Raw genomic sequence first — 22,091 nt, 5'->3', positions numbered from 1 at the left:
TGGATGGATGGGTGGGTGGATGGATGGATGGATGGGTGGATGGATGGGTGGATGGGTTGGTGGGTGGGTGGATGGATGGATGGATGGGCGGATGGATGGATGGATGGGTGGGTGGGTGGATGGGTGGGTGGGTGAGTGGACGGATGGATGTGTGAAACAGGAGGAGTCAGGAAACGCACCCAGCTTTAGAGGGCACGTGCACTGGGCCCAGGTTTAGCCTCTGAATTAACCCTCTCACTCTCCCTGGAACCCCTGCTGGGCTCAGTGCCCAAGTAAAGGAGGCCCAGGTAATCCAGAGTTCTGCAGGCCTCGAGCTGAGAAACAAGCAAGACCATCCAACAGTCTAGTAACAGCATGCATGTGTGTGCATGTGCGTGCATGTGCACGCATGTGAATGTTGGGGGCAGGGAAGACGCATGTTTGGAGTGAGGGCATCTGTGGGATGGAGGGAGTGTGCAGGGGAGACACGTGGGTGGTGAGGGGAGCAGGGGTGTGGAGGAGAGGTATGCACGGGTGTGTGAGGGTGTTTGCATGAACAGGCGTGCGAGTCGGTGCGTGCAGGCACACGTGTGGGTGCGCACAGGCACGTGGCTCAGCGTGCGCGGGGGAGGAGCACAGAGGCACAGTGTGCAGCGTGTGGGCGCCCATCAGAAGCAGCTGAAGGCAGTCTCGGTCCACAAGGCCACGGGGCATGCTCCACGTGCTCCCTGGGGTGACAAATTCCAGCCACAGCCCTGATCCCGGAGGCTCCGAGCCTAGGAAGGTTGCTGCCCCAAATGAACCCTCCCCAGGACTCGACCCAGCCTGCCTGACCCCCGCTCCTGCCCACAGCAGGTGGAGGAAGGGCCCTCGCTGAGCACGGAAAGGCTGCGCTGCTTTATTAGCATCTGAGGAGGCCCTGGAACCGTCCGCAATGTCTACTCTCTGCCTGGCCCCACCGCAGAATCCTCAGGGTAAAGGGCTGGTCTTACCTCCCACAACCTGCGGTAAACTGAGGACACGGCCGACAGGGAGCCTGGGGGATGGGAATGAGGAGCAACGTGCGAAGCCAGAAGGAAGGTGAGCACACCGGGGCTTCCTCCCCCTGCTGAGCGGAGCCCGGGGGCGGGGCGCAGGCAGGCTCCCAGCAGACACGCCAGGCCCACAAGGGCCAGGCCAGTGCCTTCCGTGGCTCGGCAGGACCGGGAGCCCGGGCGGCGGCTCTTACTGCACAGACTGGACCCGAGGGCATCTGAGGACCCCTGTGAGGACGCCTGGTGGGGGGAACCAGGGACCAAGACCGATGTCCCACGCCCTCTGGCCATGGACAAGCAGTTGCGCTGCCATCTGTCTGGAACATCAAGGCCAGCCCTGCCCCTGTCACAGGTGACCTCGACCCTCGAGATCCTGAGCAGTGCAGAGCACAGGAGCGTCAGCTCAGACCAGGACCGAGGCCAGGCCTCGGCTGCCCGGTTGACCAGCACATTCCTAGGAAGCCCCTCCCCAGTGCCAGCCAAGGAGATGCACAAGAACGTTCTGTGGAGAGGATGAATAAATGAGTGGATGCCGGCCAGCTGGCCCTGGAAAGCTCCTCAGAGATCAAGTGGGTCACCCCTCTCCCCATTTCACAGGCAAGTAAACTGAGGCCCAGAGAGAAGAAGCAATTTCCTCATCACAAATCTACTGCCAGGGCCACCCAAGGTCCAGCCGCCACGGTCAGGCCTCCACCTTCCTCTTGGGGGGCTGGCTGAGTGACCGGCGGGGCCTGCAGAGCTTGCTTTCCTGAGGATTCGGGGTTCAGTGAAAGAGCCATGAGGGATCAGTGATGCCTGCTGTGGAGAAGGGACGGAGGAGAGACAGCACGTCAGACTCATCTTCAAACCCTGGCCTCACCGGAAGGGGAGTGAGGGAGACACGCCCCCTCCGTAAGGGGCTACTATTTGCCAACTGCGCCGCTGACAACAGGAGGCGTGTCGCCTGGCAACCCACGGACACGGGCACCCCTGGGCGATCTCTTCCCAGATTGGGACCTTCCTTCCCCAGCTCAAAAACAGGAATGACCCGGCCACCCACCTTTCCAGCTCCACCTTCTTCTACTCTCATCCACCGAAGACTCCCCACCCCCCGCAAGTCCCATCGGTCACCCCTCCAGACTCTTCTGGACAAGTGGAGGCCGCTCTGCCCAGACTTCACCAGCATCCTGTGCCCGTCATGACCCCCCCGCCCACAGCCCCACAGGCCTCAAAGCAACTGGTTCCTCCAACAGGGCACTGGTGTTCTTTGTCCCAAGCCCCCTCGACGGGGAGACCCGTGACGGCAGACATGGTGCTCACCTCGGCATCTCCAACACCTGAACCAGGGCTGGAATACAGCAGGCGCTCCATAAACGCATGGTTGAGTTCCACGGACACATCTACCCAGCCGCCCCTTCTGGAGCTGGTGGAAAGGCCACAGGGAGTTGCCAGAAAGAGGAGGGAGGGACCTGGGAGGTGGGGAACCACAGCGCGGTCTGTTACCAGCGGGAGAGGAGAGAATGAATTCATTTCCTGCCCGCGGTAATTTGCCTGTAAATATTCACAAACCACGCCATTTCTCTGAGCCTTCTCATTAAGGAGAAACGCAGAAATCAACCAGCCAACCCAGGGGCACCGCACACAGGCTGCCGCTCCCGTCCTAAAACGCCAGGGTGCCTGTCTCTGTAGCTGCAACGGCCCCATCCAGTCGCAGAAGGTGCCCTGAGTGGGGGACTCGGAGCGGGAGGCGGCTCGGCCGGAGTCAGCGCTGGGCACTCGGGAGCTGAAGTCGATTTGCCTGCAAGACCCAAGGAGCCTATGACCCAGCAGCCCAGAGGCCAGCAGGTGCTCACTGGCCGGCGTTTGGCTTGGCCAAGTGTCCTCCCCACCCCCCACCTCAGCTTCCCATGGAGGGTGCAGAGGTCACACAGACAGGCCTCCATGCTCCAAGGGGATCCCCCGATAAGGAGAAAAACAAATGGCCCCTTGAAACACTAGAAAGGTGTGACACATGGGAGAGAGCACAGAGGTCCCAGTCAGAGAGGCTGATCCAGGGCCAGCATCCCCGGGCAGGGGCCGGCGGGGGGGGGGGGGGGGGGGGGCCTGTCAGGGTAGAAGGCTCCTGTCCAGGACCAGAGACCTCTTCAGTTACCCGGGGGGTCCCTGGCAGCGTCCTTCCCTGAGCACCCTGGTAGGGCAAGCATCAGCCAGACGGCGGCAGGAAGCAGTCTCAAGAGAGGCGTCTCCTTCATTGCCCCCAGACTGACCACGCCAACTCCCGGGGCGCCAACAGGGGACCTGCGCCCAGCGCCCAATCCTGGCAGCATGCTCGGGATCCAAACTTGCTGGCACCTGCCCCGGGACCAGCCCTCTTGCTTTTAATCCTCCTGGCAGCCCTAGGAGGCAGCTTACTATTATCATCCCCGTTTTACAGATGGAAAGACTGAGGCTCAGAAACACAGCGAGTGGAGGGTGGAGTCAGGATTCAAACCCAGACACTCGGGCCCGGGGTCTGTAGGCAAAACCATCAGCACAGACGGAGGACAGCGAAGTGGAAAGAAGCTGGATGCGGGGTCCCAGGACCAGGGACGTTTGATTTTAGGGGGAAGAGGGTGTGTGGCACTTTTCTTTTAAACATATGGAGGCTCTGGTGGGCAGCCCACCCACTCATCGCCTCACTTACTCCCCACAGCAGCGCTGCAAGGAGACGCTATGATGCCCAATTCACAGAAGGAGAAATCGAGGCACATGAAGTTAACGGTCTTCTTCCAGCCAGCGAGTGAGGGCCAGGACTTGAATCCGGGCCAGCTTACCACCGCCAGCGCTTCAGACCCAGATAGCCACCAGCCAGAGGGACCGGGGCAGATCCTGCACCTGGTGACCTCAGTTTCCACATCTGTAAAATGGTCCCTTCCTGAGCTCCAGCCCTGGGGGCCTGGGAAGATGGCACGAGAGGGCCATGAACTTGAAGAGCCACGGCCAAGCACACGGCCAACACCGCAGGCTCCGGGGCCCGAAAAGTGGCTGCACCCGGAGGACGGCACTGATGACAGGGCGCCCTGACGCCCCACAGGCAGCTCCAGCAGCCGAGATTCAATTACGGCCATTACGGTGCACTTAGGGAACCCAGGGCGCAGGCCGATACCTTCCAGAAAGACTGCGACAACAGAGGTTGAATCAAAATGAGGTTTCTACTTAACCCTCAGTTAAACAGAAAATCCATTTAACCACAAGGCAACGTTGTCTTTCCAGTCTCCAGTCAATCACTCTCCTTTTACTGTCTGCCACTTAGATTTATAATCACCCTGAAGCTGCCTTAGAATGAAAAATAGGTTCACTGATGGAGAGAAAGGTGTCGTAAACCTCTGTGCGTTTGCAGCCTGGCACCCACACCCTCAAACCTCGGCTCCCTCCAACAGGACAAGGAGAGCCCACTGCTGGGACCCGGCGCCCCCTAAGACACTGGTGCGCTTGGAGGAAGCAGCCCCATGGGCCCAAGAGGACGGGCTAATTCACACCTCCCACCACCCCCTCTTCCCCTCCAGGCAGCAAACCCACCATGGGCAGTCATCGGAAGCTTCCAGAAAGAGGCTGGGAAAGGGATGGGCTTAGAGGGGCCCCATAGGGGCTGGATTCCTTGACCTCCAAGTGTGCTAAGCCACAGAGCAGTGGCCATCAGAGCTGCTGGGGACGCACGGTGGAGAGAAGGGGAGAGATTAAGTTAGTGAGTGTCCCCAGGAAATGAGCAAGAAAAGACATCCACTGGACAGCTGTCTCCATGGTGAGATAAAGCAATGACTATACACACGGAAAAGAACACTAAAGGCATAGAGTTAGAGGATGAAATACAGGATGCTGAGTTAAGCTTGAATTTCAGCCAAATAACAAACAACCTTTTAGCTTATGCCCCAAATACGACATAGGACTGATATTGCATGGCACATACTTAAAGCTAAAAACTTACTCAACGTCTAGACGAAGTCCAAATTTAACTGGGTGTCCCGCAGTTGTCTTTGCTAGACCCAGCCACCCTGTCCCGGAGACGTGCACCCAACAGTGGACACTGGAAGCAAGCGCACGTCAACAGCGGGGCCGCAGGCCCAGGGCTGCGCAGGAAGGGGTCCCACACAGCTGGCACGCGGTGGGAGGCGGGAGGCGGGAGACGGGAGCGAAGGAGAGCAGGAAGCCGAGTGATTGGACTTTCTGGAGACAACTCTGTTGAATGTGCGCAAACAAAAGCCGGACGTGAACGGCCTCTTGTCCTGAGAGGGGGCCAAGCGATTTCTCTTTCCTCCATTTTCCGAGCTCTCTGTAATGTTGCCTTATTGTCTTAACAATAACGCTGTGCATGCACGCACAGGCACACAGAGGGCTCAGCTTTTTTTATCTTTTGAGAGCGATCAGGTGGTTCTATCCGATTTCAAGCTCACTGAAGTTGGCGATGGGGAAATTTTAGTCTCTGTATCCTGGTGACGCTCAGTGAATGATGGAGGAAGAAAGCGGGGGAGGCTGAAGACGGATCTGCAGGTATAAAGGCCAAGAGCTGGGACATCCCCAACTGGAAAGTGACTTCCGAGAACCCGAGGACCTGTTCGGGCTGGAGGAGCCGGCTCCATGGCCACGGGTGTCTTTGCTCCCTCTCCTGGGTGGGGAGGCCTCTGCAGTCCCAGCCCGGATGCCACTGGGACAGCAGGCGGCACGGCCCAGCGCTGGCCTGAGCTCCCTGCTCCCCGGCCCTCTGCATTTATGGGGAGCCAGTGCCCGGCATGAGGATGCTGCAGGACACGGGGACAGGCCTGGGAGCTTCCCCCAGAGACAGAAAGCAGATTCCGCACCGCCTGCTCGGCCCTGTCCCGCTCCCGTGGGATGCCTGTCTCTTGGTTCAAGTTCAGTTCAAACAAATGTTGTGTTCCCAGGAAGCCCTGTCTTTGAAGTCTGGGATAAAATCTGGACATTTCCTACCAAAAAGGCTCTCCAGGGAGTCTCGGCAGAAATAAAACCCAAAAGCCCTGGATGCTTCTTTCCTGGTATTTATGAGATTTTTCATTAGGAGGGCTGCCTCCACGGACCACAGGCCGAAAGGGAAGGAGAGGGAGCGAGGGAGAGAGGGAGGGACCCCAGTGAGCAGCGTAGGATGAGTCCTCGGGTGGGATGCAGCCTCACAAATTCAGCCCTGAGGATGAAGCTTTTGGTACCTGACTCTCCATAATGCTAGACGCTGTACACAGATGGTGCTCAGAACATGCAGAGCTTTCAGGAGCTGCAGCCTAATCCTTACCTCGCAGGGTCCCCAGGATGCCAGGCTCTGTCCTGTCTGCAACAGCACATACTGGACACCTAGCAGGGCTCCCTGCACCGTCCCACCTGGAAACCACCTGGTCGTGAGTGCCTTCCGCCCCCTCCTCTCCCTCCCCCAGCAACATCCTCCTGGTAGCATCTCCGCACGGGCGAGCCGAGGGCAGGGCAGTGGGAGCCGTCTGCACAGCGTGTAGGCACCAGGGATGAACTGTCTGTGGGGAATTTAAAAACAAACATAAAACCCACTCAAAGCTGACAATTCTAAACAATGTCAGTGACAAAACACTCTGCCTTAAAGAAAACGAGATCTTTTGCTGCTCTAAGTTCTAACCAATTGCTACAGCCACTGGTGCACTGTAATAATATGTACGTAAGCTTCAAACGGGCACATTTTTATGACTTACCCTTTAATAAACATTGTGTTTACACGGAAGCGAGTTCAGAGAACACCATGCGAGACCGAGACACAAGCCGATTCTGCTGCACGTGCATTTCGAGGATAAGGATTCGCAATCCCGGGGGGCTCCCGGCACACAGCTCGCATCTGCAGCCCCTAGACATTCTCGCCCCCTGAACACGAGATGTGAACTAAGCAACAACAGCCCAGCGACTTGAAGGATGAAGAACAGAATCTGGATTATTGCCGACGCCGCCTCCTCTGTGCAGGTCAGTCCCTGAGCCTTGTGGGCTTCATGCTTTTGGAACTTTCTTTCTGTACTTTTTCCTCTTTTTCCAAAATATACATTAACGTAATTAAAAAGTGTGAACCCATTACTTTTCCCCTTTTCTGTGCTGTCACATTTGTTTGTTGACTGCCCTGGTTATATACATGAAATTCACAAAAGGAAAGTTTCTCTGTCTGTGTTTCTTTTCCGGCCATGACTGGAATTGATTTCATTTCATTGTTATTACTCATAATAACGTTGTTGTATAGAGGAGGCAGGTATTAAAAGGCACCGTCCCAGGGGTCAAACCCTGCAGGAGTCCCTGCTGCCCGTTATGTTTTACGTGGGGCACCCACAGTGAAGGTGCTCTCCTTGCGGGCAGGCACGGAGCTCAGGGCCCGCTCTTGCAGTTGGCTTCCCTTCCTCACCCCCTGCCACTCAGCAGCTCCCAGGGCACCGGGGAAACAAGACCTGTCTGCCCTGGCGTCCTGGGTGGGCGGCCCTCTGGGCAGCTCCAGGTGGCCACCAGCGGGACCTTCTGCCGTCTCCGAGACGCTGCGGTCCCTATCTCTTCTCCATCCACACTCACTTCTGAGGGGGTCTCATGAAGGCCCATGGTTTGAAATACTCTCTGGAAGCTGATGGATCGCAAACGGTCTCTCCAGCTCTGACCTCGCCCGTTAACTTCAGCTTTGCATCTCCACCCACGTTCTTGCCACCTCCGCCTGGATGGCTAAGAAAGTCTCAACTTAAAATGCCTCAAAGCAGAATTCACCAGGTCTGCTCCGCCCTCCACCAAAGCTGGCCCCTCCATCTCGGGCACACATTCCAGGGTCGTCCTTGACCCCTCTTTCTCTCCCACCCCACCCAAACCATCAGTGAGTCCGTCGGCCCTACTTTGAACATAGATCCTGAATCTTGTGGGTCCTCAGCACCTCGGCCATCCTTCCAAATGCCTCATCTCGCCTGGAGTCTGACGTCAGGCTCCACGCTGCTCTCCCTGCCCCCCTCTGTCTGTTCTCCACCAGCAGCCAGAGTGACCTTGGTAAAACATCAGTTTAATCCCATCTCTTCCTTCTCGCTGGCTTCCCATCCCACTTAGCATCAAAATGCAAAGTCCTCCCCACGCCTCCAGCTCCCTCCTGGCCGCCCTTCCTTCCATGGCATTCTCGCTGTGGCACCCCGGCCTCCTTGCTGGTACGCCAACATGCCAGCCACCCACCCACCTAGTGGCCCTTTTTGCTCTGCTCCCTCTGCCATGAAGGCTCTTCCCTAGGTGAAGTCAAGGCTCACGGCCTTCGGGTCTCTGCTCCAACGACATCTGGTCAGGAAGGGCTCTAAGCGCCCCCATCTGAAAGAGCGAGCACCGGGCCTCCCCTGCTCCTTCCGGTACGGATATTGCATGACGCTCAGTTTACTTGTTTGGTCTCTGTCTCCCCAGCACAAGACAAGCTGCACGAGGACAGGGACCTTGCTGTCTCGTTCACTACGACATTCCCAGCATGCAGAGCAGCACCTGGCACCCATTAGAGGCCCAACAAATATTTATTGAATCCATGAATCCACGAACGTGGACTCACGATCGACACGTGTCCTCAAACCAACTCTGTGCTGGGTGTTGTTATCACACACCCATTCTGCAGATGTGGAAACTGAGGCTCAGAGAATGGAAGGGATTTACCCCACGATCCCTCGGGTAATACTAGAGCCATGATTAAAACATGGGCTTCAGAGAACAGAAAATCAATAGGGAAAATCGATAAAACCAAAAGCTGGTTCTTTAAAGAGATCAATAAAATCAAAAAGCCTCTAACCAGGCCAACTAAGAAAAAAGAGAGAAGATGTAAATTATTCATATCAAATGAAAGAGGGGACATCACTATAGTTCCCATGAACATTAAAAGGACAAAAGAAGACTAAATAAGTCTATGCCCCAGAATTTGATAATGTAGATAAAACAGACAATTCCTTGAAGGACACAACCCGCCGAAACTCAGAGAAGAAAAAATAGACACTCTCAATAGGACTATGGCTATTAAATAAACCAAATCAGTAATTAATAACCTTCCAAAACAGAAAGCACCAGCCCAGATGGGTTCACTGGTGAATTCTACCAAACACTGAGAGAAGAAATTACACCACTTCTCTACAATCTCTGTCAGAGGACACAAGCAGAAAGAACACTTCCTAACTCACTCTACGAGGCCAGCATTACCCCAATACCAAAACCAGACAGACATTACAAGAAAAGAAAACCACAGGCCAATATATGTCATAAAATAGGTGTAAAAATCCTCAACAAAATATTAGCAAATCAAATCCAACAATGAGTAAAAAGAATTATACAGCATGGTCGAGTGGAATTTATCCCAGGTATGCAAGGATGGTTTGACACTTACAAATCAGATGATGCCATCCAGTACATCACAGGCTAAGGAAGAAAAATCACATGATGCTATCAATAGATGCAGAAAAAGCATTTGACAAAATCTAATACCCACTTTAAAAACTCTCAGCAAACTAGGAACAGAAGGGCATTTCTTCGACTTGGCAAAGAACACCTACAAAAAGCCTACAGTTAACATCATACTTACTGGTGAGAAACCAGAACCTCTCCCATTAAGCTCAGGGACAAGGCAAGTACGTCCCCCATCACCACTGCTTTTCAGCATTGTACTGACGTCCCAGCTAATGCAATAAGACAAAGTTTTTTATTTTCACAGATTGATAAGGAAGGTTTTTCTATTTTTACAGGTATTGTGTTTTTACAAATTGAGAATAAAGGAATAAAACTGTCTCTGTTCACAGATGACATGATTGTCTACATAGGAAATCTGAAACAACTGACAAAAAAAGACTCTTGGAACCAATAAGTGTTTATAGTAAAACAAGGTTGCAGGACAGAAGGATAATATACAAAAGTAAATTGTTTCTGTATATAAGAGGAACAAACAAGTGGAATTTGAAATTAAAAACATAATATCATTTCCAATAGCACCAAAAGAAATGAAAGACTTGGGTATAAATTTGACAAAATATGTGTAAGAGCTATATGAAGAAAACTACAAAACTCTAATGAAAGATATCAAAAAAGAACTAAATAAATGGAGAGATATTCCATGTTCATGGATAGAAAGACTCAGCCATCTAGATGTCAGTGCCTCCCGACTTAACCTACAGATTCAACAAAATTCCAATCAAAATCCCAGCAAGTTATTTTGTGGATATTGACGAACTAATTCTAACGTTTACATGGAGAAGTGAGACCCAGAGCAGCCCACACAGCAGTAAAGGAGAAGAATCAAGTTGGAGCACTGACACTACCCAACTAGAAGGCTTACCATAAAGACACAGTCATCGAGACAGCGTCGGACCAGCGAAAGAAGACACAAATAGATCAACGGAACAGACCAGGGAGCCCAGAACTAGACCCCCACAAATACAGTTAACTGATCTTTGACAAAGGAGCAAAGGAATACAATGGAGGAGACGTTGTCTTCTCAAAAAACGGCCCTAGAACCACTGGACACCACACGTAAAAAGCGAATCTGGACACAGATCTTACAATGGTCACAAAAATTAACTCAAAATGGATCACAGGCCCAAATGGAAAATGCAAAACTATAAAACTTTTAAAAGGCAACACAGGAGAAAAATCTAGATGACTTTGGATACGGCAATGACTTTTTAGATAATCTGTGAAAGAAAGGATTGATAAGCTGGATTTCATTAAAATTAAAAAATTCTGCTCTGTGAAAGACACTGTGAAGAGAATGGGAAGCCAAAGACTGGGAGAAAATATTTGCCAAAGACATACACATAAAGGACTGTTATCCAAAATACTCAAAGAACTTGTAAAACTCAACAATAAGTAAATGAACAATCCAATTAAAAAATGGCAAAAGATCTGAAGAGACAAACTCACCAAAGATACACAGATGGAAAATAGGCACAGGAAAAGATGATCAACACCCTATGTCATCGAGGAATTGCCAATTAAAATGACAATGAGATACCACTACACACCTATTAGAATGGCCAAAATCTGGAACTCTGACAACACCAAGAGCTGGCAAGGATGTGGAGCAACAGGAACCCTCATCCATTGCTGGTGGGGATGCAAAGCGGTCCAGCCACTTCGGAAGATTCTCAGAAAACTAAACACACATTACCACACAATCCAGAAATTGTACTTCTTAGTATTTACTCAAACGAGTCGAAAACCTATGTCCGCACAAAAACTCACACACAGATGTTTATAGCGGCTTTATCCATAATTGCCAAAACTTGGAAGCAGCCAAGACGTCCTTCAGTAGGTGAGAGGACCCAGACAATGGACTATTATTCAGCACTAAAAAGAAATGAGCTCAGCAGCACTGTTCACAAAAGCTAAAATGTGAAGCGATCCAAGTGTCCGTCGACAGACGAATGGATAAGCAAGATGTAGTTTACACACACAAAGGAATATTACTCAGCCATAAAAAGGAAGGAAATTCTGACTTATGCTTCAACATGGAGGAAGCTCGAGGACATTATGCTCAGTGAAATAAGCCAATTGCAAAAGGAGAAAGACTATACGATTCGGCTTCTATGAGGCACTTAGAGTAACAAAGTCACAGGGACAGAAGGCAGAATGGCGGTTGCCAGGACGAGAGGCGAGGGGAATAGGGAGTGATGGAGTAACGGGTGCAGAGTTGCAAGAGGAGAAGCGCTCCGGAGACGGACGGGGTGATGGTTGCACAACATTGTGAACGTACTTAACACCGCTGAGCTCTTCTCTTAAAAACAGTACATTCTACATGATGGATATTTTACCACAATAAAAAATTGGAAAAATAAAAGAGATGTGCTATCAAGTCATGAAAAGACACGGAGGCGGTAGAAAGATCAGTGGATGCCAGGGCGTGGGGGTAGGGAAGGGTGAACTGGGGAGCACAGGGGGCTTTAGGGCAGTGAAACTACTCCGTGTAATGTTCTAACGACCGACACACGCCATTAAACGTTTGTCCAAACCCACAAACGTCCCCCATCGAGAGGGAGTCCTCACGGAGACTACGGGGTTTGGCCGATGATGACGGGTCCATGCAGGGGCCTTGATCGTAATGCAGGTAACACTCTGGCGCCCCATGTCTGCAGCGGGGGAGGCTGCACACGTGTGGGGTAGGGGGAATCTGAGAATTCACCCCGCTTTCCCCTTAATTTTGCTGTGAACCTAAAACTGCTCTAGAAAATAAGTTTATCAAAAAAATTAAAAAAGCCTTTGGAGCCCAGGGCTCAGTCTGCTTCCTCGACCCCACAGAGCTCTTCTCTCACAACCCAGCCCTGCCCAGGCCCCAGACAGGGGGACAACCTGGCGAACCCCAAAGCAGAGGAATGGCATCGTTCCCTTCTCCCCACATCAGCAGCTCCGTGCCAATAATAAACTACAACAGCCAACAGAGCTGCCAGCCAGCCAGTTTGGACTTTTCCCTTTCTTTGCAGGCTGTTCATTAAAGTATATTTAACACTTTTAAATAATAGAAGCAGCCACTAAGAGGGGCACAACGACCACCAGCCAGGTCAGAAGACTCAGACTAGGCCCGTCTCTACCACTCTGTAGCTGTGTGACCTTGGGCAAGTCACTTCCCCTCTCTGATGCTGACACGGAATCCGAAAATGGGGTTCCTACTCCCTCCCTCCCTGCCACACCCAGCTGCTGGAAAGTTCTTCAGCTGTAATTCCCACTGTGTATATAAGTCATTATTAAAAAACAGTAACAGAGCCTCTGCAGGGCACATTCTGCTCGTTTTTGCTGCATAAACAGATAAGCAAAGCTTTGCTGGTTCTTCAGATGGGAAAATGAAGACTTATCGTCTCTCCAGGATGTGAAGGAAAGGCCGTCCCCCCAGCAAACAGTCCAGCCTCGCTTTCTCTGCCAGCTGTGTCAGGGACCGAGCATCTCCGAGCGAGAAGCTCCACTGGCTTAGCCTCCTGTCAGGGACGACAGCTGCGTGGCCCTGAAATGAACCTTCTTGGGTAAATTTAAAACAACTCAGAAAAGAAAAGAAGGAAAAGGTTTGAGATGGAAAATATCTAGGAAGGGAGCAAAGGCCAGGGAGCTGTCATGAGTCACATGTGGACACAGGGCTGGTCTGAGGCCAGCAAGCTTTGGCCACGTCGGCTGAGTGAGCAGGAAACCGGGGTGGTGAGAGCCTGTCACCCTGTCCCCTCACCTACGAGTCCCAGACAGACAGAGAGGTGGAAGCCAGGAAGGGGACGAGGCCTGGGCCACTGTCCCTGCCTCGTCTCAAACTCAGGGCTCGCGCCCCATCCGTCCGACTTGGAGAAAAATGAAGGGCGGCATTGAGATGATGAGAGTGATGACGTCCACCCACCACTTTCTGGAAGCTTGACTCCTTCCGGGGCAGAGGGCAATACACCTGACATCCACCATCTCATTTATTCTGGACCACAGAGCCTGCAACTGCCATGAAGTCTTCATCTGGCAGGAGAAGAAACTGAGTGCATCTGCTCAAGCTAAGAACTAGGTAAGAAACAGCCCTGAAACGGACCCGTGGCCGGAGCTGTGCTTTCCCGCCCAGGTCAGACCATTTACGGTTTCTAAACACCAAGGGAAATGCAACTCAGACCAGAGTCCACCGAGGGGGCGAGCACGGAGTCAAGAGAGGCCCCAGACCTGCGTCTTCAGCAGGAGGCAGAGGGAGCGATGACCTTCCTGCCCCAGAGGAGAAGGTGCCAGCTGGGGACGCAGGGTAACGACCTGGAGGAAAAGGGGTGACGCAGCCCCACGAGGCAGATTTGGGGCAAGTAGATGGCGGGTACAAGAAAACTGATTTCAACCCAGCTCAAGGAGACATTTTGACTGTCAGCGCCAGCCCAAGGCAGCCCCAGGCTGCACACGCCGCAATGGAGGCCAGGAGCCCTTAGTTCCCGCAGCCCGTTAGGAAGATGCTGGAACCTGGCAGGAACTTAGGGGTGGCGATTCTGCCACACGTTCAGTTGCCTTTAAGCCCCTCCCAGCCTTTGCAAAGCTGACCCATTTGACCTTCACTCGACTCTTTGTGTGAGCAGCAGAGAACACTGATCCACCTTGCAGAGGCAATGAGGGTGCTCAGAGAGGTCAAGCGACTTGCCCAAGGTCACACAGTGGAACAGAGCTATAACTGGGACCCAGCTCTTCCTTCAAATCATGCTGGCGTTGAGTAGGAGGTTAACCAAGCTCACCCGGACCACTGGCTTCCATTCCCACCCCTGGCATCTTCCTGGAATCAAGGAGGACCAAGACGTCTCCCCCACTCCCCTCTCTCCAATCCATCACAGCCTCTTCGTTCCCAGAACCGCGGCTTTGTTTCAGGGCCACAGCCCCTCCCACAAGCGCTGCCCTGGATCATTCCGGCAGCTTCCCAACCAGCCTCCCTAATGGTGCCTCATCTTCCTCCGCCCACCGGAACGCTCAACCTCGCCGCACCCTGGGATCACCCGGGAGCTCGAAAACTTCCCGACGCTCCTCCGAAAGTTACACAGGAAGCCACAGCAATCAAAACAGCGCGGGACTGTCCTGAGAACGCACAGACCAATGGGATCGAAAGGAGATTCGGAGATGGATCTGTGTGTCTACGGCCGACGGATTTTAAGCACGGGTGCAAAACGAGCCAACGGGGAGAAAACGGTCTCCTCACCCAGTGGCACTGGGACAACTGGAAAGCCAGACGCCAACCAGTGAAGCGGGGCCCTGCCTCACACCACACACGCGTCAACTCCAACAGCCAAAATCTACACTCAGAAGGAAACGCGGGGGAATCTTCATGACCTTGCATTTGGCAATGGATCCTCAGATAGGACCCCAGAAGGCTGAACCCCAAAGGAGAAAATCGATAAACTGGGGCCCAGGGAGGGGCTCTGCCATGGCGGCCAGACGCCATCACCCGCCCGCTGCCAACCCCTGCTTCCCGAGCACGGTCAGCCCTCGGCAGGAGCACCGTCCCCACGCTTCCCGGAAAGGGCCTCACGCACTCGCTCCACCTGCCACAGGGGGCGGGCGGGGGGTAAAACCTCAGGGGACTTCCCTTCCCGTCTGAAGGCCAAAGTCCGCAAGGCCGGGTGGAGAACATGGGAAGAGCGCCACCACGGGCGCCACGGGGTGTCCCTGTGGGTGTGCAGGCGGCTCTGTGACACACGGGCACCAGCGTCAGCACCATGGGTGATGCTGAGTCCTGAGGGGTGCCCCAGGGACAACGTGGGTGCTTCTGCAGGTGCCGTGGGTGTGAGGTGCTGTCACAATGCTGAGGCACGTGGCTGTGGACACACGGAGGGCCTCTGTGGCACCGTGGGAGCCCCAGTCCACACTGCCCTCGGGGCAGGAGCGCTGGGTCTGGGTCCTTTTCAGAGGAGCAGCCTGGAGGCACTTACACCCTCTCTGAAGCCGGAAGGGCGCCTATGAACCCCTGGCTCTCGGGGTGAGGGGAGGACCAGCGAAGACCCCCAGAAAGGGCCCATCAAGACCATCTGGAGAGCAGCACACACCGTGGAGGGAGCTCCAGAAGGGCTGTCCACACCTGGGTGGCCCTGTGCCCAGGGTGTCAGAGCAGAGCGCTGACACAGCCCAGGCCCACGCTCGGCCCCATTTTAGACCCCACACAGACAGAGGCATGCATCTCCAGGGTGACCGTTCTGTTAGTCGCAAACACCCAGCTCATCCATCCCCAGAGCCCCAGCCTCTTGAGGGAGGTGACCTCGGAAGGCCATGTTCTTCCAGGGGGCTGCCGTCGTCCAAGGCCAACGGGAGCGCCCTGCTGGCGGCCCCCTGCCCTCACCACCACCCACTGCGGGGCGTGCTATTTGCCCACTTTATAGATGAGAAAACAGAGACTGGGGGCATCAAATCACTGCCTGGGCCTCAGCCGCCGCCAGCCCGGCCCCCAGACCCCAGCAGAGGTTTCCCTCCATGGCACGCGCCGTCGGCGGTCGTCTTTAAGTTTCCCTGGGACTCCAGCGTTCCTCTGTTTCCTGGCACACAAGAGCGGCCAGGCACCATGGCTCTGCTCCCTCGGCAGCCCTCCCGGAGATAAACGGAAACAGCAGCATCCTGGCTGCCGTCCTCTGGACTTGAACGATCCCTTCCTCTCGTCCAGCGGGGCCCACAGCCGCCCGCTGGGGAACATCCCTGGCTGGAAGGCCCAGGCAAGTCCAGCTTTTTCCGACTCGCTTCAGCGCTGTCTCCTGATGATGAAGACCACGCGGATCCAGGCTCTGTGATAAGGTGACGGCTTCCTGTGGGGTTCAAGGCAGCCACTGCCAGGAGTCTGACCATGAAGACGATGGCCCGGCGGCGGGCCGAGTGGGACAGGCCGTCAGGGATGGACAGGCCACGCAGGCCCCGGGCCCCACCACTCTTTGCCACCGTCCACTCAGGCCTCGGCCCAGCCCTGCTTTACTGGCTGCTGGGAGCCGGATGTCCTGCTTGGATCCCAGCCTAAAATACTCCCAGCCAGCAAGCACACTCCAGAAAGGAGAGGACGGGCTCCGAGACTGGGGAACATCAGATCGGTGATGAGGAACGTGGCCGAGGGCTTCCCAACCAGGGGCACTGGAAGCAGACGGAAGTGCAAAGGCCAGCAGGTGGCGGGGCACAGCCCTTTACAGTGTGTACGCCCATGCACCCTCACAGCGGCCCTCGGGGCGGGGGAGGCAGGGGGGGTGTAGGGAGGGGCAGTGTGGGAGGCTTTCCTCACCTCCTTCATCTCATTATCACCCCAAAACCACCCCATGGGTAGGTGCTATACCCCCACCTTAGAGATCAGAAAACCAAGACCCATAGGGACTTTAAGAAGAGCCCAAAGTTTAAAAAAAAAAAAATTCTAGGACAAGGAAACAAGTCATTTTTATGTCTTTAGGAAATGGAATTTCAGGAATTTCAGATTCAGCTAAAAGGTTATTTTTAACCTTATGCTTCAAGTCTGAGCTGGTAAGTGAAATACACAAGAATTGTACGGTTGTTCAGGCAGGGGCTTCAAACCTCTGCCACAGTGCTCACTGCTGTGTAACCTTGGGCAAGTCGCTTACCCTCTCTGAGGCCCGGTTTTCTCTTCTCTAAGAAAGGTGAGAACAGGACCAAGATCACAGGGCCATTGAGAGGAGCGAATGAGAGGATGCAGGGGTGCGCCTGGCACTTCTCCCGGCAGAGAGAGGCCTCAGCCAGCGGAGGTTAAAGTGACTCTTCTGATCAGCTGGACTCCAACCAGGTCCATCTGCACTCAGACCCCGGGGTCTTTGCACGGAAGGACTAAGTCGTCCTTTGCCCAGACTGGAGACCAAATCTCCTAGGAGCTCTCAAATCCCCTCTCCTCTCAGCAGCCGTCCCCAAGCACCCGCCCCTCCCGGCTGCCCCCCACACCTGTCATGTCCTCTGCCCCAGCCATGGTCTAGGAAGCTCAGAAACCGAGGACATGAGGGCCGGAACAGGGACTCCAGTCACTGCCGCCCCATCTTACAGAGGAGAGAACAAGGCCCAATGAGGGAAACGGCTGATGAGGACTCGTGGTGGCATGATGGTGGCACAGACTGGGTCAGAGGACAGACGTCCTGGCTCCTCATTCAGGAACCTTCCATGAGGCCACCCAGCCCATCGCCGGTCCTGGGAACCCAAGGACCAGGCCAAGAAGCAGACCAGGCCTTCTCCACTCCCGATTCCATCACGGAATGTGGTGATGGGGCCGAGTCCTGTGGGTTTAAACGCTACCCAACAGACAGCCCTGCGATGGGGGGGAGGGGTCACCCTAGGAAGGCCCAAGACTGCAGTGGGTGTGGGGAGGCCTGGGAAGCAGGGGACACAGGCTGGACCCTCCGTGCGCCCCCGGGAACGCTGCCTCCCTGTGGCGGGCTCGCCCCCTCCAACCCTTCAGCCCTCACCTCCTGGATGGACCCTGCGGAGCCACCATGACCCATGGCCCCTCACCGGGGCAGCCGCCAGCCTCGGGGAGACCCCACCCCAGCATTGGCCTCGCTGCTCCATCCTCCCCTTTGCTCCCCATCCCTGAACAAACATCGGGGGTGCGGCCAAGAGTCAAGCGGCCCTCGGCCTGCCCTGCGCCCCAGCACGAGCCAAGAGCTCTCCGGCTCGGACGTAGAGGGTCTGGGGGGCAGCGAGAGGAGAGAGAAGGGTGGACCCCTTCTCTGAACGAGTGAGGATGCCACTCCGCCACGCTGCCACGTCATACCTCTTTCCACCGCTTTCTTCTCCTTTCAGGGGTGGAAAGACGCCTCGAGGTCTCTTTCCAACGGCGGCTTCCGTAAACTCTAAGAGGAGGAGAAGAGAGGGAAGTAAGTGCTAAAGAGGCAGTGGTGAGCGGGGCCTGTGGCTGAGGGCCACTCAGCTCAGACGTGCACCCACTCATGTGGGTGTCCCCTCCCTCCATCTCTGCAGCCGCAGAGGCCACACAGGCCCCCCCAGCCAGCAAGACACGGTCCGCATCCCTTCCCATGGGCCCCAGGATGGCGTCCCGGAGCCTCCGGGCTGGGGCGTACTTTCAGGCTTCCAGAATCAGCCCGGGAGCCAGCGCAACGTCCACGCGGGGACATTGAGTCTGCAAATCACATCACATCACGTTTCTTTGCTTCCAGCTAGAACATTATCAACGCGGCGTGAGAACTCCATCCTCCTCAGGCGGGGGGAAAAAGGCTTTCTGAGTAATTTGGAAAACGGGAAGGAGAATTCACCTTTGCTTAACGAAGGAGACTTGGGGCAGACCAACACCCTCAAGCTGTGGATCCAGGAAGAGATAAACGATAAGAAGAGAGGGTCTGGTGGGGAAACAAGCATCTCAGCCGCGGAGGGCAGGGGCCAGAAGCCCAGCCTCTCCCGCTTCCCCCGTCAGTTTGACAAGGGGCCCGGTCAGGAGCGAAGGATCAAATTCCCCGTGTCCAGGCCACATACGTGCCAGGAGAGGCTGTGGCCAGGCCCAGGGGACGCGTCTGCTCCCACGCACGGCTGAGAAGCAGAAGAGCAAGGCTTCCAGGGGAGGGGCGCCAGGTTCCCCCGACTCCATTCACCCCAGACTCCCCGCCCCCAGTGAGCAGGCCGCACAGGGGAAGCCCTCACCACGTGTCCTGCTGGCTCAAGGGACAACGACAATAATCCCGGGACCCTCTCGGATCCCGTGGGAAGGCACCCCCACGTTAGGGACCATGACCACAAACCAGAGGAGTCAATAAGTCGCCCAAGGGCACACAGCTGCAGTGGGACAAGGCTGGGACTGGAGCGCAGGCCCACGGGCAGGGAGGCCTGGTGCCAAGCGCCAATCCCACAGTGGGAGACGTGCAAGCAGAGAGCAAGGGCTCAAGGTCGATGCTGTGGATGCCGCCTCGGCGCCCTCCGCACGGTGGAGCTTCTCAGAAGCCCCGCTAATGGAGGGGGACCACGGCGTGGCCGGAGGAGGCGAGCCTGTTTATCTGGCCTCAGCCCAGGGGACCGCGTGGATCACAGACCAGACGAAGGCGACAATCAGAGGAATTCATGATATGTATACACACACACATACACATCCAGATGCAGACATACATACAGTCCCACGCTGCACAATGAGCGATGTCTGGGTCAGTGACGGACCACATACAAGACAGTGGTCCCATAAGATGAGTACCACACGGCCTAGGTGTGCAGCAGGCTGTACCATCCAAGTCTGTGTAACCACACTCCATGATGTTCACACGGTGACGAAATCGCCTGACGACGAAGCTCTCAGCACGCATGCCCGTTGTTAAGCGACCGTACACACACACACACACACAGACACACACGGATGTACGTGTCCATATGCAAATAATTTTCATTCTTAACTACAAAAGCGAAAGTTCTTCCTTAACCAGTCCATCCTATTTAACCGAGAGAAACACTGCGAAATCTTTGTAACATGACTCCCAGACTTTATTCTATGGGATCACGTGTGTGTGTGTGTGTGTGTGCCAGGTGGGCCCAGGTGCAGACGGTGTGACGACACAAACGGGCTCTTGCCTCACGCATCCTACGCCCCCAGTATCACTGCTGTCACGTCTACCCACGAGCGAGAAGAGAATGACCTGGAGCCTTCCACAGTCGCGTAACACCCCAGGAGGTGTGGACCGTAATTTATTTACCTCTCCCACCACGGATGTGGGGGTATTTCCATTTCCGGCCATTAAACCTTGCTGTGATGGGCCCCATGGTGCCCACATCTCCATGTGGAAACATCCACGCACTGCAAAGCCCGGATGCCCACAAGTGCGAGAGCCGGGCGAGGCCCTGCACACCGCGCATCTGAGCAGATGCTGACAAACCACCTTCCCAAAGTGCTGGACCAGCTCCCCTTAAACACCAGGGCGGAAGGAGTCCCTTTGCTGGGACACAACTTTGAACCCAGGGTTTTTCCGGTCACCGCCCAGTGGCTGGACAAAGGGAGGAGTTTATTTCCAGGCTCACGACGCTGCACACAGCCCCACCGCCCAGGGGCATCTCCGGGGATCCCAGGCGCACCTGAGCCGGGTACCATGTTCCCCGGCTCAGAACTGATAATGAGCTTTTATGAGCTCTGGGGACCGCGAGGAACACGTATTAATGTCAGGCGTGCCTGTCAGCCACGCAGCCCGGGTGAATGTCAAACGTTAGTGGCATTAAAGGCTGCGGCCACGCTGGGAAGAGGCTGGGGGCTGAAATCAGGCGGCGGGCGGGCCCGGCAGTAACAAAAGCACTGTGTGGGCTCGCCCTCCGGGCCTGAAGCTGCCTCCATCTTCGGAGGAATTCTGCCCTCCTGCCCTCCCGCAGCCCGCGAGGGGGTTAGTTTATTGCCAGTGTGCCAGGAGAGCAAAATCCTGCCCTAAGCCTGAATCCTATTTAGGCAAATCTGCGTGTGCGAGAGACCAGCTGGGCTTGGAATTTCTTCCTCCTTCTCCCCCCCCCCCCCCGACAGCTCATTCGGCCCCTCCTCTCCGTGCAGGAGGCAGGTCACCACAGATGTCGGACCCAGAGCCCTCCTAGGACGGAGAAGGAATCCCAGGGTTTAGGGCCAAGAGGGGAAATGATCCTGGGTGACAAGAGGCAGCATCAAAAGATGGTGGGCCAGGCGATAGTGGTCGCAGTTGACCTGGGCGTCTCGGGCTGGAGAAAGGAAAAGGCCACCATCCTCGGGCCCCCAGACCTGCTCTTGTTCTGCACAAAAACCCCTCAGGTTTGGGATGGCACAGCTGGAAATGCTGAGTCTAGCTCTAACGAGCCCTGTGACCTTGAGCAAGTGACCTTCCACCTTGTGCCTCGACTCCCACTCTGAGGAAGAGGGTCAGCAACAGCCGCTAAGTCACCAGCTGCCGTGAGGACTCCACGGGGACGTCTGCACAGAGAGCCGGGCACGCAGAGGCCCATCTCTTGAATGTAAGACCCCACAGATTATAATCGGACCATTATTTCACGGACTTCTCGAAGGAAAAAACACCACCTTTAAGTGAATTAAGGAGGACGTCACTTATTGTATGATGCATCCTGGTTTCAGAGACATTCAAATATTAAAAAATAACTGAGCCTTAGACAGTGAATACAGTCAGAGCTTAATCAGCGGTAGCGAATGTGCGACTATCGGTCGGTCCTGCCGTGTTGCGAGGTCTGGCTCAAAACTCGCATCTTCTTCCTCCTCTTCTTTCTTCTGGAAAAAGCAAATTTGCACTGTGTGAGGGAAGCCAGCTCTCGATTTATAAGGAAAATCCCGGATGGGGCCCGGAGGAGAGATTTTAATGTCTCCTCCGATGCTTTCTCCTCTATTTTTTAATTAAAACAGAACACATGTCGCAACAGTGCGCACACCCTGAGCAGACGGCCACTGAATTTTCAGACAGCGCACCCCTGCGTAACCCACGCCCATCAGACTCTTCTCTGCTCTCCCCAGCATTGCTTCTCTTCCAGCGCACGTCTCCCACATGACCCTTGACTCCCCACCCCCACCGCCACTGCCCAGCCCAGCCCGGCTTCAGCCTTCTCACTGCCTGTCCGCTTACTGCAAACGGGCTCTTGGCTGGTCGGCCAGCCCGCTCCCTCTGTTCCCTCCAACCTGCCTTCTCCTTTGCTGTCAGACTGAGCCCATGAATGCGGAGGGGCCATGTCTCTCTCCTGCGTCAG

General features: G+C 55.0%; 1 protein-coding gene across 3 annotated transcripts in view; it reads right to left on the bottom strand.

The window, feature by feature from the left end:
- Positions 1–22,091, bottom strand: part of TSPAN18 (tetraspanin 18) — a 168,224-nt gene that overhangs the window by 119,654 nt on the left and 26,479 nt on the right. For 2 of the 3 annotated variants that reach the window (XM_046643867.1, XM_046643866.1), the window contains exon 2: positions 18,172–18,250. The exons of the other annotated variant lie outside the window; for it this stretch is intronic. The gene's annotated coding sequence lies outside the window, so the exon portion shown is untranslated. The remainder of the gene's footprint in view (positions 1–18,171; positions 18,251–22,091) is intronic. 3 annotated transcript variants of the gene reach the window in all.

This window comes from Equus quagga, chromosome 17 (genome assembly GCF_021613505.1).
Source record: "Equus quagga isolate Etosha38 chromosome 17, UCLA_HA_Equagga_1.0, whole genome shotgun sequence".
NCBI classification, from domain to species: Eukaryota; Metazoa; Chordata; class Mammalia; order Perissodactyla; family Equidae; genus Equus; species Equus quagga.
This window is presented reverse-complemented; position numbering and strand designations above follow the sequence as displayed.